The sequence below is a fragment of the Sparus aurata genome, chromosome 24, assembly GCF_900880675.1.
Source record: "Sparus aurata chromosome 24, fSpaAur1.1, whole genome shotgun sequence".
NCBI classification, from domain to species: domain Eukaryota; kingdom Metazoa; phylum Chordata; class Actinopteri; order Spariformes; family Sparidae; genus Sparus; species Sparus aurata.
In genome coordinates, this window is record NC_044210.1 from 4,244,984 (window position 1) to 4,260,718 (window position 15,735).

At 42.7% G+C, this 15,735-nt stretch overlaps 1 pseudogene; it reads right to left on the reverse strand.

Annotated features, from left to right (window-relative positions):
- Nucleotides 1-146: 146 nt before the first annotated feature.
- On the reverse strand, nucleotides 147-15,477 carry LOC115577370 (uncharacterized; annotated as a pseudogene).
- Nucleotides 15,478-15,735: the final 258 nt, after the last annotated feature.

The window sequence follows — 15,735 nt, forward strand, 5'->3', positions numbered from 1 at the left end:
AGACATGTTACACCAAAGTGCTCGTGTTATGCAAAGTCCATTGTGTGAATCAGTAAACGTGTGCGAGTTCATGAGCATGTGTTTTAAAATGGAGGGCATTTAAATTCTCTCAAGTCTTTATTGTGCAGGAGCGGGGTAAGTCCCTTTCAAAGGAACTCATCCCACTCTCCGATCAGGCCCCCGGGGACCCGCTGGTGGAGCTCAGAGGAGGCCCTCCACCTCTTGCTCCTTCCCACCTTCCTGACCTGGAGGGTCAGGCCGCCGCTGCCTTGACCTTTTCTGTGTGGCTCTAGCTCCCACCTCTGAATGAGCGCAGAGGCGATTCTTCGTGTGGCTACGTCCTGGGCCTGCCGCCTGCAGTGACGGCTGCCTGAACCGTCACTGAGGCCATTCGGATCGTAGCCAAGGGGGGGATCTGCATGCGCCTTCTTGCCAGCAGGTTTCTGGAGGTCCAATGGCGTCTTTTATGGCGGCCAGGGTGAACCAGAGCTGGGAGAATTCCTCTGTTGTTGTTTTCCTCTGGCTCACCCCGTAGAGCACTACTTGTGCCTCTGGGACCTCCCCTGCTGGCAAGTACGGGAACTGCTGGGAGCTGGCCATTGCCCACAGGTCAACGGCAGCACTGCACTCCCAGAGCAAGTGCCTCACCGACTCGGGCGCGCCACAACCCGGTCGGGGGCAGGTGGCGGATGATGACATGCCCGGGAGTACATAGCGAACCTGACCAGGAGGACCTCATGAGCTACCATCAAGGACGGGGCCCGTAGTCCGTTTGGGAGAGAGGGATGGTTCACATCGTGCCAAAGCACAGAGGGATCGCCAACTGCGAGCCCTCGCACCAGACTCACTGGCTCCCGCTCCTGCACAAGAGAGAGAAAAGAGATGTGGTTGGTTAAAAGTGTCAGCTCCTCCTGTTCCACATTAACATCTATTAAAACTAGGCCGTCAGCATTGTAAAGACACAGGTACCCTGGGATCGATCAGTAGCAGCTTGAGTGGAATGCAACAGCCTCAAAGAAGGGAAGGCTGCAACAGCCTCAGAGCTGGACAGTTCAGATGCAGTTCTCTTGAGGTTGGGCTGGGTATTGGGGAGGGAGGTGTCGCTGGACTCTGCTTCTTCCTGTTCATCATCAACTGTGATCAGGTTAGCTGTTGAGTGTTCAGATTGGACTTCTCCAGGAAGCTTATCCAAAAGGCCCTTGGCCCCCCCAAGGAGCTAAATTGTGTACTGACTCTGTCCTTCAACACGGGATGCGATATCAGTTTTGTTACCACGGCTGTGTTAGAGGAATTTTGGCAACGCTTTGAAAAGGTTAAGACCCAGTTTTCAGCATTCAATGTGGAGAAACTGACTGACAACTCCATGAAAGTGGTGGTCGTTAGAATGTTCAATTAAATGGTGAATGCTAAAGATAGTTGTATGTGGCTGGGTAGATATTGCACTGTGAAGGGCCAGGATACCAAGGTGAGAGATGAAGATGGCATCTGGAACTGTGCCTGGAGGGTCCCCATTCAGTAATTATCAGGGCCTGTGTCATCTCCCATTCATGATAGTCCTTGGTGAGAACAGGGGCTACATTCACTACCAGGGCATGCCCAAGCTCTTCCGCAAGTGTGGCGAGCATGGACACCTGGCAGAGGCTTGCCAAAACACTGTTTGCAGTAAATGTAGAGAAATTGGGCATTCCTTTGAAGAATGTCCCAATTGCAGAAAGTGCAATCTCTGTGGAGAGTCAAACCACCTCTTCAGAGATTGCCCAATGTCTTTTGCCAATAAACTGAAAGCCCAGAGAAAGCAAGAAAGCGAAATAGAAAAAGAAAATACCCCCCAGGAAAATGGCCGAAAAGTAACAATCGAGGGCAGGGAAATTCAAATCTCCCGCTAAAATCTGTGGTTGGTGGAGAGGAGCCCGGTGAGGCGGGACAAGGGGAGGGGCCTGGCTTCAACCCAGCAGAGGGTGCTGCTGAGGGAGATGGGGAAAGCCAGGCAGCAGGTGGAGCTGGACAAGAAATCACTGTATCAAGCCCAAGCGCCACTGACTCAACGGCTAGCCTGATCACAGTTGATGATGAACAGGAAGAAACAGAGTCCAGCGACACCTCCCTCCCCAATACCCAGCCCAGCCTCAAGAGAACTGCATCTGAACTATCCAGCTTTGAGGCTGATGCAGCCTCGGAGAAGAAGGGAAGGGCCGAACTTGTCTCATACAGTTCCCCCATGCAGCAGCTCGGAGCCTTCCCTTCCAGTTCACTCAATCAATGCTCATTTCTCGGTATAGCACTACAGTCAACTCCATTGGAAAAACGTGCATACATGGCTTTCCGGAGGAAAGAATTTCAGGCCTCACCCCCCGATTGCGTGAAATGAGATCCTTTTACATCAATTTCTGGTAGTTTTTAACTGTAGTCTTTTAATTATTCTTTAAAATGTCATACCTGTTTTTTTTACCCATCATTCTCATGACCCTCAACATCTCCACCCTCAATGTGAGAAGTGTGTGGTCGGTAGTCAGAGCCCAGACTGTTTTATCCACCCTAAGTTCTTTTAAGTCAGATGTGTTTTTATTGCAAGAATGTAGTCTGCCCTTTTTAAAAAAAAAAAAAATGTGGAAAGTGGGAAGAAAAGGGGCCACTTGGTCATTCCATATGGAGTGGCTCAAACCACAACAAAGCTGATGGAGTTGCCATTTAGTGGTGGTGGCGTAGTGGTGAAGGGCAGCACTGTGGTGAGAGACGGATGGGTAGTTTTAGCACACTTGACACATATGGGGCAGGATTTTAACCTACTAAACATTTACGGTTTTAATGACAAAAATGATAGGTATGACCTTTTAAAAAGAACTGTAGTCCCACATGCTAAGCAGGGTTCCTTTAGTGGTGGGAGGGGATTTTAATTGTGTTTTATCCAGAGCAGACAGGCGGGGAGCAGGGGATAATTTTAAAGTAGATAAAACATTGGTTTTATTGCAAAACATCTGTAAGGATTTTAGGCTACAAGACTGTTTTAAAATCATGCATCCCAGAGAGGAGGGCTTCACCTGGTTTACTGGTGATGGCACCAAAGCCTCTTGCATCGACTATGTCTTTACATGGGACTGCCCACCAACCGGAAGTGGTCTGTGGAAGCTACACTGCTCCCTGTTAGATGACAGGGAAATAGCTAGACAATACAGGGAGCAGTATAGCCAGTGGCAGACCCTTCAAGACTCTTTCCACTCACGTGCACACTGGTGGGAGTGGGTGAAGACAAAGACAAAAGATTTTATAGGCAGGCAGGAAGCAAGAAAAAATCAAAAGAAAAACGATGCATGTTGGGACTGCAGAAAAAACTGCAGAGATATTTTAAACTAGTAAACCAGGGCTTTGATTTTAACGAAGATGTTTTAAAAGTCAAAAAGGAAATGTTGCAAATAGAAGATATAAAGAGTCGAGGTATCATTGTCAGAAGCAAGGAAAGAGAAATTGAAGAAGGGGAGAAGTGCACACGCTACTTTTTCAAGAAAATAACTAGCAAAGGAAGGGTTTTAACAAAATTGAAAAAAGATGGCTTTTTTACTGCCAACACAAAAGAACTAAATTAAACAGTGGAACTATTTTACAGCAAATTATATAGAGAAAAAGAAATAGAAAATGACATCACAGAGCAGGTTTTAAAACAGGTTGATAAAAAGTGGAGGAAAGTGTGCTTTTAACCCAAGATTTGACCCTTTTAGAGTCAGATAAATGTTTGAAAAATTTAAGAAGGGGAAGTCCCCAGGTCATGATGGACTTTCCCTGGAATTTTATCTGACCTTTTGGGACATCCAACACCTTACTAACTGTTTTTAACAACTTTGACCAGCTAGACCTGTTACCGGAGAGTTTTAGAGTAGGGATAGTCACTTTAATTCATACAAAAGACGACCAGACTGAACTGAAAAACTGGAGACCGATTGCTAAATTTAGACTGGGGTCTCGCACCAGTACCTATTTCAGGTATTGCAGAGAAAATTGGGTTTCCCCAGAGGGTCATAGCGTGGGTGGGATTGCTCTACAACAGTACTAAGAGCAAAATCCTCGTAAATGGGCAACTCACCAATGCAGTGAATATATGCTGCGGTGTCCGTCAGGGTTGTCCGTTATCTGCCCTCCTCTATGTCATATGCGTAGAACCATTGGCACAGATCTTGAGAAGGGACCAATGGATCAATGGGGTGTCAATTCCACTGAGTGGGGGCATGGTCACTAAATGCCTTTTATACATGGACGACGTTAACATTTATGTACAGACCTTTTATCTGTGAACAGGACAATGGACTTGACGCACTGGTACAGACGGGCCTCTAGAGCCAGACTGAACTGCGACAAGACGCAAGCAAAGTTTAGAAACACTCGGTGTAAAAATTTTATTGGGAAGGGGGTGGGAGGAGCAATTGGCCTGACGTGATAGGGAAAGCTCGGAAGAGATTGGGATACTGGAGGCTAAGGGGACTGACGATGGAAGGCAACGTTTTAATCATCAAAGCTTTGATTTTACCCTTGTTTTTACTCATCAGCTCTGTTTTTATCCCGCCTCGTAGAGTGCTTTTAGATCTGCATTGAGACATTTTCTACTTGCTGTGGCGGTCCAAATGGGAGCGAGTGACCAGAAAAGTGATGAAGATGCCAAAAACAAAAAGAAAAGATGTTCCGAACTTCCACTTGTTTTTACCCAGAAAATACACTACACTGTACCAGACATACGCCACAGTCCCATCCAGAGATCATAAGACATCTGCCATGGCACAATTCTGGATGGGGTGTCACCCCAGAACACAAGTTTTTACAGACCGATCTCAGAGTACCCAATTGCCTGTTTAGCAGTAGTCTTTTAATTATTTATTCTTTAAAATGTTAATACCGTTTTTTTACATATACTGTATATATACTCATGACCCTCAACATCCCCACTCTCAATGTGAGAAGTGTGAGGGCGGGAGTCAGATATGTTTTTATTACAGGAGTGTAATATGCCCGTTTTTAAAAACTACAGAGAATGGGAAGCAACCACAACAAAGCAGATGGAGTGGCCATTTTAAATCAAAAACCCCTTACTAGTGGTGAGGGACAGATGGGTAGTTTTAGCACACTTGACATACATCGGGCAGAATTTGTTAACAACATATACAGTTTTAACGAGAAAAATGACAGGTATGACCTTTTAGAAGAACTGCTGTCCCACATGCTAGGTTGGGTTCTTTTAGTTTTAGGAGGGGATTTTAATTGTGTTTTATCCAGAACGGCTAGGTGAGGGAAGCAGGGGATAATTTTAAAGTAGATGAAACATTGGTTTTACTGCAAGACATATGCAAGGATTTCAAGCTACAAGACTGTTTTAAAACCATGCATCCCAGAGAGGAGGGCTTTACCTGGTTTAGTGGTGTTAGCACCAAAGCCTCTCACATTGACCATGTCATCTGTAATGTCAAAAAGTGAGCCATAAACCTCAGCGTAATCATAGACTTAGACCTGAATTTCAGCAGCTATACTAAGACAATTACAAAGTCAGCCTACTATCACCATAAAAATATATGCAGATTTAAAATGTCTCGGCACAATTTGGAAAAACTTGCCCGTGCATTTAACTTCAGCATACTCAACTACTGCAATGGTGTCTTTACAGGACTCTCTTTAAAAAAACATCAGACAGCTGCAGCTGATTCAGGACGCTGCTGCTCGAGTCCTAAGAAGGACCAAAAAAGTAGATGACATCACTCCAGCTCTTAGATCTTTACACTGGCTTCCTGTCTGGAAAGAAAAATTAATAAATAGATATCAAAATCCTGCTGTTGGTTTATAAAGCACTAAATGGTTTAAGGCCAAAATACATACCTGATCTGCTGCCACACTATGAACCATCCAGACCTCTGAGATCACCAGGTACAGAAATGCTTTCATTCCCTAGGGTCAGGCCTAAACATGGAGAAGCAGCGTTCAGTTATTATACGCCACATATTATTGGGAATCTGGCCTGACTATGTGACCTGTCTTTACACAATATTAGGAAATAAGTATGATATCATATTGAATAAGCACACACACATAGCCATATAGAGATGCCAAGTCTATCCAGAGTTGCTAAAAGTTGCACAATTATCCAGGTAAAACATAGGAACACAGAGTACAAAAACAAAAGACCATCGTGACCTTTTGGTGTTTTTTCCAGACTATCACTGCGCAACTGTATAACCAGATGGACAGAATTAGAGGTATAAAATGTTTGGTCAGTCCAGAAATAAACAAACCCACTTTCTGCGAGCCTCATCTCTGTGTGATTCTTCTGAGAGTTTTTTCTACAGCAATATCTAGAACAAACTCCCTGAAAACTGCAGGTCTGCTCCAACTCTCACCTCTTTTCAATCAAGACTGAAGACCTTTCTATTTGCCACTGCTTTTCATTGAAGCAATTTTAAAGCTTTGAACTGCACTTTTACTTTTTAGTCTTCACTCTCTTAAATCTTTTCTATTTTAGCCTACTTCCCTATTTCTTAACTTGTTTTAATGTTTTGTTTCTTGATGTCTTCTTGATTTCTTCTTGCATTTTAAATGCAATCTTAAATTTTTTTTAATGTTATTTGTATGCTCCTGTAAAGCACTTTGAGTTGCCTTGTGTCTGAATCGTGCTATACAAATAATAATAATAAGAATAAGAATAAGAAGAAGAAGAAGAAGAAGAAGAAGAAGAAGAAGAAGAATAAGAAGAATAATAGCAACATGTCACTAGTAACAATACGTTAGTTTCATCTGTAAAACTATTCACCATAAAAACCACCATAAGTTATCCTAAAAAATTTATTTACAGATAACAGATTGTTGCATAAAAATACATAAGAAATATCAAAACAAAGTGCTCTTTTGTGGCATTAAAAGTCCATTCTGTGAATCAGTGCATGAGCATGTCTTTTAAAAAGGAAGGCATTTAAAAATTTTGCAAGTCTTTATTGTGCAGGAGCTGGGTAAGTCCCTATCAGGGGAAATCAAAATCCTGCTGTTGGTTTGTAAAGCACTGAATGGTTTCGGACCAAAATACAAATCTGATCTGCGACTACACTATGAACCATCCAGACCTCTGAGATCATCGGGTACAGGTCTGTTTTCAGTCCATGGACTCAGAACTAAACATGGAGAAGCAGTATGGGGCACTGATTCTAAAGTTGTGGATGCTAAAATAAACAGCAACTTTTCCCCACATTTAGCAACAAACCATGTTTAAAAAGCTAAAGGTAGCTAAAGGTAGTAGAGGTAAATATCAAAAAGTTCACAATGTTAAATCTAAATTAAAAATCTATATCTAAATGTTAAATATCAAATCTAAAAGTTAAATGTTAAATCTTGATGTTAAATTTAAATATAAATGTTACATTTAAATGTGAACATTAAATCTAAATGTTAAATTTAAATATAAAAGTTAATCTAAATGTCACGGGTGAAACTATATATTTAGCTAATATGCAAATCTACACTGCCTGGAAGTACCAAAATAAAAGCTCATTGACGTGAACAAGCGCTAGCCATGGTCTTCTTCGGGTAATCAGACAGAGTGATTGCGCTGCACTGTCACGTCTCCAACTTGAAACATTGGTAGGGCGTTTTTGGCGGCAATACAGTGTTTCAGCAATGCGTCTGCAACGACAGTGACAGTAGCCCTTTTCACAGAGTTGCTGCAGCAGTATACGTCATGATGATGGCATCTGTGTGTGTTTTCAAGGTGTTTCCCCAGGTGTCTACCTGTAAAATCTAAACATGTACCTGCTGACTATAAGCATGACTTTATAAGCATATGGATGCCGTCCTACCGATTCTCACATTTCTGCATGAAAAACTGCGTCTCACCAAAAACTTTTAACTCACCAAGTGTTTGTGTTGAAAAAAAATCACTGCGACTTCAGTCCTCCAGACCGACACAACCCGACACACAGCGTCCAGTTTACTGATGGCGATTATGCACCATCAGACCTCCCTCTCCGCAGCGCCTGATTTCTGTGTGAATTAATAATTGAGATTTTTTAGTCAGAATTAACATTGAAATTATATTTTTACAAGAGGTAAATATCACAAAGTTTACAAATATTGCTTTAAATCTGGTCAAAAGTAACATAAAAATTCACATGTTTTTTAAACATGGTTTGTTGCTAAATGTGGAGAAAAGTTGCTGTTTATTTTAGCATGCACAATTTACAATCGGCGCCCCAAAAAGCAGCGTTTAGTTTTTATGTGCCACATATCTGGGACAAACTCCCTGAAAAGTGCAGGTCTGCTTCAACTCTCACCTCTTTTAAATCAAGACTGAAGACTGTCCTGTTTGCCACTGCTTTTCATTGAAGCAATTTTAAAGCTTTGGACTGCACTTTGACTTTTATTTTCTAGTCTTGACTCTTTTAAACCTTTTCTATTTCAGACTCTTCCCTATTTCTTAACTTGTTTTAATGTTTTGTTTCTTGATGTCTTCTTACTTGTTTTTAAATGTATTTTAAATGCCATTTTTAATTTATTTTGATGTTAACTGTATGCTCCTCTAAAGCACTTTGAGTTGCCTTGTGTCTGAATTGTGCTATACAAATAAACTTGACTTGCCTCGAGGTTGGGCTGGGTATTGGGGAGGGAGGTGTCACTGGACTCTCCTTATTCCCGCTCCTCCCCGTCTGTAACAAGGCTGTCAGTTGAGTCGGTGTTTGTCTGACACTGACTTCCTGTCCAGCTCCACCTGTTGCCTAGCTTTCCCCAACTCTCTCAGCAGCGCCCTCTGCTGGGTTGAAGCAAGTCCCCTCCCCTTGTCCTGCCTGAACAGGCTCATCTCCTCCAACCAGGGATTTTGGTGGGAGATTTGAATTTCCCAGCCCCTCCTCCTCAATTAGCACTTCAGCTGTTACCTTTCAGCCATTTTCCTGCAAGATTTTTCAATTTCAGTTTCATGTTGTCTTTGGCCTTTTGGTTTGTTGGCAAATTACATTGGGCAATCTCTAAAGAGGTGATTTGACTCTCCACAGAAATGGCACTTTCTGCCATTGGGACATTCCTCAAAGGAATGCCCAATTTTTCTGCATTTACCACAAACTATGTTTTGGCCAGCCTCCGCCAGGTGTCCATGCTCACCACACTTGCAGCAGAGCTTGGGCATGCCCTGGTAGTGAATGTTCTCACCAAGAACTACCATGGATGGGAGATGCCTCAGGCCTTCGTACCCTTGGAGGTCCTGCCATTGTTGAATGTGGACCCTACAAGCACTGTTCCAGATGCTGTCTTCATCCCTTACCTTGGTAGTCTGGCCCTTCACAGTGCAGCATCCACCCAGCCACATACAGATAGCTTCAGTATTCACCATTTCATTGAACATCCTAACAATCACCACTTTCAGTGAGTTGTCACTCAGTTTCTTCACAATGAATGCTGAAAACTGGGTCTTACCTCCAGGAGCTTTCCATCTCTTTCTTTAAACTGGAAACGCACACAGTGGTGCCTCTGCATGGCTGGCACAGGCAGTCAACAAGGCTGGAGACACTAAACTTCAATGATAAAATACAACAAGTTTAATAAATATAGACTAAAAGGCCTTAAAAATACTAAAAAAAAACAGTTAAGAATGAGAGAATTACAAGTAAAAGCACTAAAAGATTACTTACCTTGAATGGTTTTCAGATGTCTCTACCAACCACAGTGAAATGTGCAAAAATGACAAAGAGTAACACAAAATATGCTAACAAGCAAACACAGAACAATTTTTCCCCAGGTGCAAAAGCTTATTTACACATTCAGGGAATAATCCTGTTTGCAGGGAATGATCACAGTTTTAGACAAAAGTCTCCAGTCCTCTGCTGCCTCAGCCCACCTCCTGGCACCCTTCATACTTGTTGTGGTGTACCATTCCCATTGCGCAGTGGAGTGGCTTCTGCTTAGCGACTCCTCCCAAGCGCTCCATGGCTTGGCCTTGGCTTTAATTGATTTTCACACATGCAGGAGGCTCAACCAAAAATATCTTCAACTCAAGCCTTCCTCCACAGGGGGCTTTAGAAAAAGGCGAAAGACTTGTGCATTACAAGCAGATTTGTTTCTTTTAAAAAGAGTTTATTGATACAATTCTCAATGTTTTACACTTTTTCATATCACAGTTCACAATGCATTTCGATCTAAAGCCCTTAAAACAATTGAAATCAACATGTCACTAGTAACAATACATTAGTTTCATCTATAAAACCATTCACCATAAAAACCACCCTTAGATATCTTAAAAGGTATTTACACGTAAAAAAAAAAACACAGATTGATGCTTTAAAATACACAAGACATGTTTAAACACAGTGCTCTTTTGTGGCATTAAAAGTCCATTCTGTGAATCAGTGTAAATGTATAAGTCCATAAGCATGTCTTTTAAAAGGGACAGCATTTAAAATCTCTCAGGGGAACTCATCCGACTTTCCTATCAGACCCCTGGGGACCCACTGGTAATGCTCAGAGGAGACCCTCAACCTCTTGCTCCTTCCCACCTCACACCTGGAGGATCAGGCCGCCGCTGCCTTTACCTTTGTGTGTGGCTCCAGTTCCCACCACCGAATGAGCTCAGAGGCTACGCCCCGGGCCTGCCGTCCGCAGCGATGGCAACCTGGACTGTCACTGAGGTCATTCGGATCGTAGCCACGGGGGGTATCTGCATGCACTTTTTTGCCAGCCGGTTTCTGGAGGTCCCTATGGCATCTTTCATGGTGGCCAGGGTGAGCCAGAGCTTGGAGAATTCCTCAGTTGTTCTTTTCCTCCGGCACCCTGATAAGCACTAGTTCTGTGTCTAGGACCTCCCCCTCGCCAATTGCGAGCCCACGTACTAGACTCACTGGCTCCTGCTCCTGCACAAGAGAGAGAAGAGAGCGGTGGTAAGTTAAAAGTGACAGCTCCCCCTGTTCCAAGTCAAAATCTATTAAAAACTTGCGAATAAAATAGGCAGTTTAAAAGACACAGGTACTCTAAGATCAGTTGGTGAAAACTTTAGTGTTCTGAGTCAAGACCCCATCCAGAATCGTGCCATGGTAGATGTCTTGTGATCATTGGATGGGGCTATGGTGTATGTCAGGTGCAGTCTTAGTGTATTTGCTGCCTAAAAACAAGTGGAAGTCTGGAACATCTTTCCCTCCTTTTGTTTTTGGCATTTTCATTGCTTTTCTTCTCACTCGCTTCCACAGAAAATAAAAAATGGCTTGATCGAGATCTAAAAGCACTCTATGAGATAAAGACAGAACTGATTAGTAAAAACAAGGGTAACATCACAGCTTTTAAGATTAAAACCAGTCCCCAGTCCCCTTAACCTCCAGTATACAAATCTCTTCCTAGCATTCCCTATCACGTCAGGCCAATTACTCCTCCAACCCCCTTCCCTGTCAAATTTTACCCCAGGGATTTTCATGTCAGTCTGTGTCACAGTCAGAGGGTGTCCTGTGGTCTCAGTCTGTAACACTTAGCTTGAGTCTTGATGCGGTTCAGTCTGGCTCCAGAGGCTCGTCTGCACCAGTCCTTCAAGTCCATGGTTCTGTTAACAGCTAAAAGGTCTGTACATAAAATGTTAACATCGTCCATGTATAAAAGGCATTTTGTGACAATGCCCCCACTCCCTGGAATTGACACCCCACTGATCCATTTGTCCCTTCTCAAGATCTGTGCCAATGGTTCTACACAGATGACATAGAAGAGGGCAGATAACAGACAACCCTGACGGACGCTGCAGCATATATTTGCTGCTTTGGTGAGTTGCCCATTTACAAGGATTTTGCTCCTAATACTCTGGTAGAGCAATCCCACCCATGCTATGACCCTCTGAGGAAACCCCATTTTTTGCAGTACCTGAAATAGGTACTGGTGCGAGACCCGATCAAAAGCTTTTTCGAAGTCTAATTTTAGCAATGAAAGCCGAATATTTCTGTCTATCGCATAACAGATGGTGTCTCTGATCAGTACGAGGCTGTCGGTGAGCTTCCTCCACGGGATGGCACAGGATTGATCCATGTGGGTCACCTCCCCTAAAATCAAAGTTAACTAAAGAAGTTGATTAAAGTTTGCTAAAAAGTTTGCAGTCAAAGTTTGAAAGCGTTATTGATCACCAGTTTTTCAGGTCAGCTCTCAGGTCTAGTTGATCAAAGTCATAAAAACAGTTAGTAGGTCATGTACAGGGGTGGAAAGTAACGAGTTACATTTACTCTTGTTACTGTAATTGAGTAGTTTTTTGTGTACTTGTACTTTTTTGAGTCATTTTTAAAATAAGTAATTTTACTTTTAAGTACATACTGTTGGAAGTAATTTACTTCATTACATTTGAAATAGCTTCCGTTACAAAGTAAAACAAAATAAAAATAGTTGAAGTAGCACTGCGTCTGCGTGCCAGTAACTAACTGTCCATCTGGACAACTGCAGCGCCAGAAGGTCAGAAACGTCGAGACGTTGGTGCCACAGCACAGAGGAGCTAGCTAAAAGATGATGGAGACGAGTGTGTGGATGGAGACAAGGGTATCTTTGGAAAAGGGTCGAATTTGGGACACAGAGACACACACGGAGAACGTGAAGCCAATCCCTGGCCATACTTAAAGGACTTCGAGTTCAAGTCCGCGAATGACAACAATTTCATCATGCAGTGTAAACGTTGTATGCCGAAAGAGACACAGCTATCCCACTACAAAAACTCTGCTTCCAACCTGCGCAAGCATGTACAGGTAAGATAACCTCATGTGAAGCTAAATAACGTTACATGCAATTAATCGCTTTACTTAATCATGGTATGCTAACATCTGTGTTAGCAGCCAGCTTTATAGTGCTAGTTAACATGAGCTAACTTGGTAGTAAACTAGCAAACTTCATTATCAAATCTGACTCAATCCCTAATTTCACACAAAATTATGCTAATATTACTATGATATGCGTTGAAAATTGCTTATGAGTGCATTACACATTTAAAAATGCACCAAAAAGTTATTAAGTTTTGGCTAATAAAAAGTCTTCTAGTGTTGGTCCCTGGTGATCTGGGACCACACTTAAAGTCTGCCAGTTACCCATCCATGAAGTCTACTCCTTCTACTTGACTCTTTGAAAAATATGAATTAATCTATTAATATAAAAAATATTTTAACCGCATGTTTAATGAAAACAAGGTGTTGATTATTTATATGATGATGTTTGTTTTTTGTTCAGAGAGGAAACATCCATCAAACATGAAAGTCTACACTGACCTCATGGCAGCACGGAAGCGGACCCTAGAACCAGAAAAAAACCCAAGCAAGCAAAATATCTGACTTGGTGGCAGTGGGTGGAATCAAACGTGTGCCGCAAGCAAAAGTTGAAAAGGTTCTGATTAACTTCATTTGTGATTGCCTCAGTTCTTATACAGTGAGATCTGAATGAAAGCTCAGGTATGAATCAAGTCATGAGTCACTTTGCAAAATTTGGATTTATTTGCGCAGTTTTTGATACATGTGTATCTCTGTACACCTGATTATGAGACAGGTGCGTCGGTGCAACTTGAACCTGAAAACCAGCTCCTGTTTAAACTAAACAGCAAGTTCATTGAGTAATTAAGGAGGAACTGTAATCTGGATCTGTGATGTATGTGTTATTCTTTTATAAAAAAGTGAGTTTGAGCTTTGCGTTTTTGTACTTTTTTATTGCATGGGGACTAAGTAACTTTTACTCTGAGTACATTTTAAATGAGCTACTTTTTTACTTTTACTTGAGTAGATTTTTACACCAGTACTTTTACTTTTACTAGAGTAAAATTTCATCAAGGTAATAGTACTTTTACTTGAGAAGATTTTTTTGGTACTCTTTCCACCCCTGGTCATGTGCAAGTATATCCCAAAAGGTCAGATCAAATTCCAGGGGAAGTCCATCTTTTCCTGAGGCAAGAGAAAGCCTCAAATGATGCCGATGGCCAGCCGCGTCCGGAGCTAGCGGAGCTAGCTGCTGCAGCCCAGGAGTTAGCTAACGAGTCTGAGCTGGAGTCTGAAAAGCTGGCGAGTCTCGATAACCGAATACAGGAGGTGTAACGTTAGAGTGCTAGCTCTGAGTATGACCGCCGCCTCTCGCTCTTTGAGCAGAAATGTATGAAAATGCAGTTGGAGTATGAAGCACTTCGCCTGAAAGTAACCGACCTGGAGGCTCGCTCCCGGCGGCGGAATATCAAAAATCATTTGCTTGCCCGGGAAAATCGAGAACGGACATCCGACGGAGTTTGTGGCAAAGTTCATCCATGAGCTGCAGGGCGTCAATAGCTTTTCCAAGCCGCTGGAAGTGGACCGGGCTCATCGGCTGGGAAAACGGCTCTCCGAGAACGACATGTGCCTGCGCGTAATGATAGCATGGATTCATCATTTCTAACTGAAGGAAAAAATACAACAACTGGCTCGCCAGCAGTTTCCTCTGCGCTACAATGGTAAAGCGGTTCACTTCTTTCCTGATTACCCGGTGGAGGTGATGAAGCAACGTCAGGCATTTGATCCCGTCTGCAAGCGACTCCGAGATTGCAGGTTTGAGGAGCGGCTTCATCTACCGGCTGCTGGTCTCCAGTGGCACCATGGACAAAGTTTTTTTGTCCCCGCCGGATGCTGAGGCTTTTGCAGAGACTCTGTCTTGAATATCCGCCGACATGGCGTATTTCGGTATGTGATTTTTACGTTGTTTGTATATCAACCGGGACATTTTTATGACAGTTTTTTAAGTTATGTGCGTATGTATGTTAACATATATATTTCTCGCTGTTGATTTTCACAAGAACTTGTCCTCATTATAGAAGAGGGCACAAGGTCCCGGTGTTAACTTAGTGGCCGGTTAGCTGTTCCTGTATGGTCCGGCAGCCCCTAAAAGAGTTTGGAGGGTCTGTAATCTCACTTTATTTGGGAAAGTGGAAGGGAGGGAGGAGGTAGGAGGGTGGTGTTCTTGTTCATTTACATGTGTTCCTCTTGTCTTTAGCATTATTTTATTAGGGCATTGTGTTTGTACACTGCTACTATGCAAAATCCATATTAGGGGTGTAATGATTCATTTTAACAACGATTCAATTCGTATCATGATTTGTGGTTGCCGATACAATTCAAGGCCGATCTTGGTTCATTTAGAACGATATGATCCTATACGATTCAGTGACTTGAAATCGATTCAGAAACTTTTTAACCAAAAATTCAACCAGTGTGACTGTGAAACTCGGTACCTTATCACCTCTGCTGTGGCTGTTTCACTTATGGATTTTCTTTCTCTTTCGGTGAAGGAATCACCAAACAGTGCATCTAAGGCTTTCTTCTTACAAGGAGGCGACTCATTTGAAGCTGCAATATGATAAAAAATTTATTTCAAAATATAGTCATGTTTTTCATTTCTCATTAATACAAAACAACAACAATCTTTTGTTGGTATTACATGAAACACACCTGTGGTCTCTTCCTGGGATGATGACATCTTTGTGCTTGAGCCTCCCTCATCTTCCTCCTGATTTCCCATTGCTGGTATCTATGGAAGTAATAATGTGTGAACTGTTCAAATTTCTGCTCTGTAAGACTGCACACAGAAATTTAGAGGAGAGAGGATAAAGAACAGATGAGAGTTGAGAGAGGACAAATGAAAGGGGAGAAGAAAACAGCGCAAAGGGGAGAGGGCAGAGGAGAGAAGAGTTACCTGTTGTGCCTTAAAAACCAGTTTTGCGTAGACCTGTTCTCCGCCTCTTTTTCCAGGTAGGGCAGTTCTTTAAATCGCGGGTAC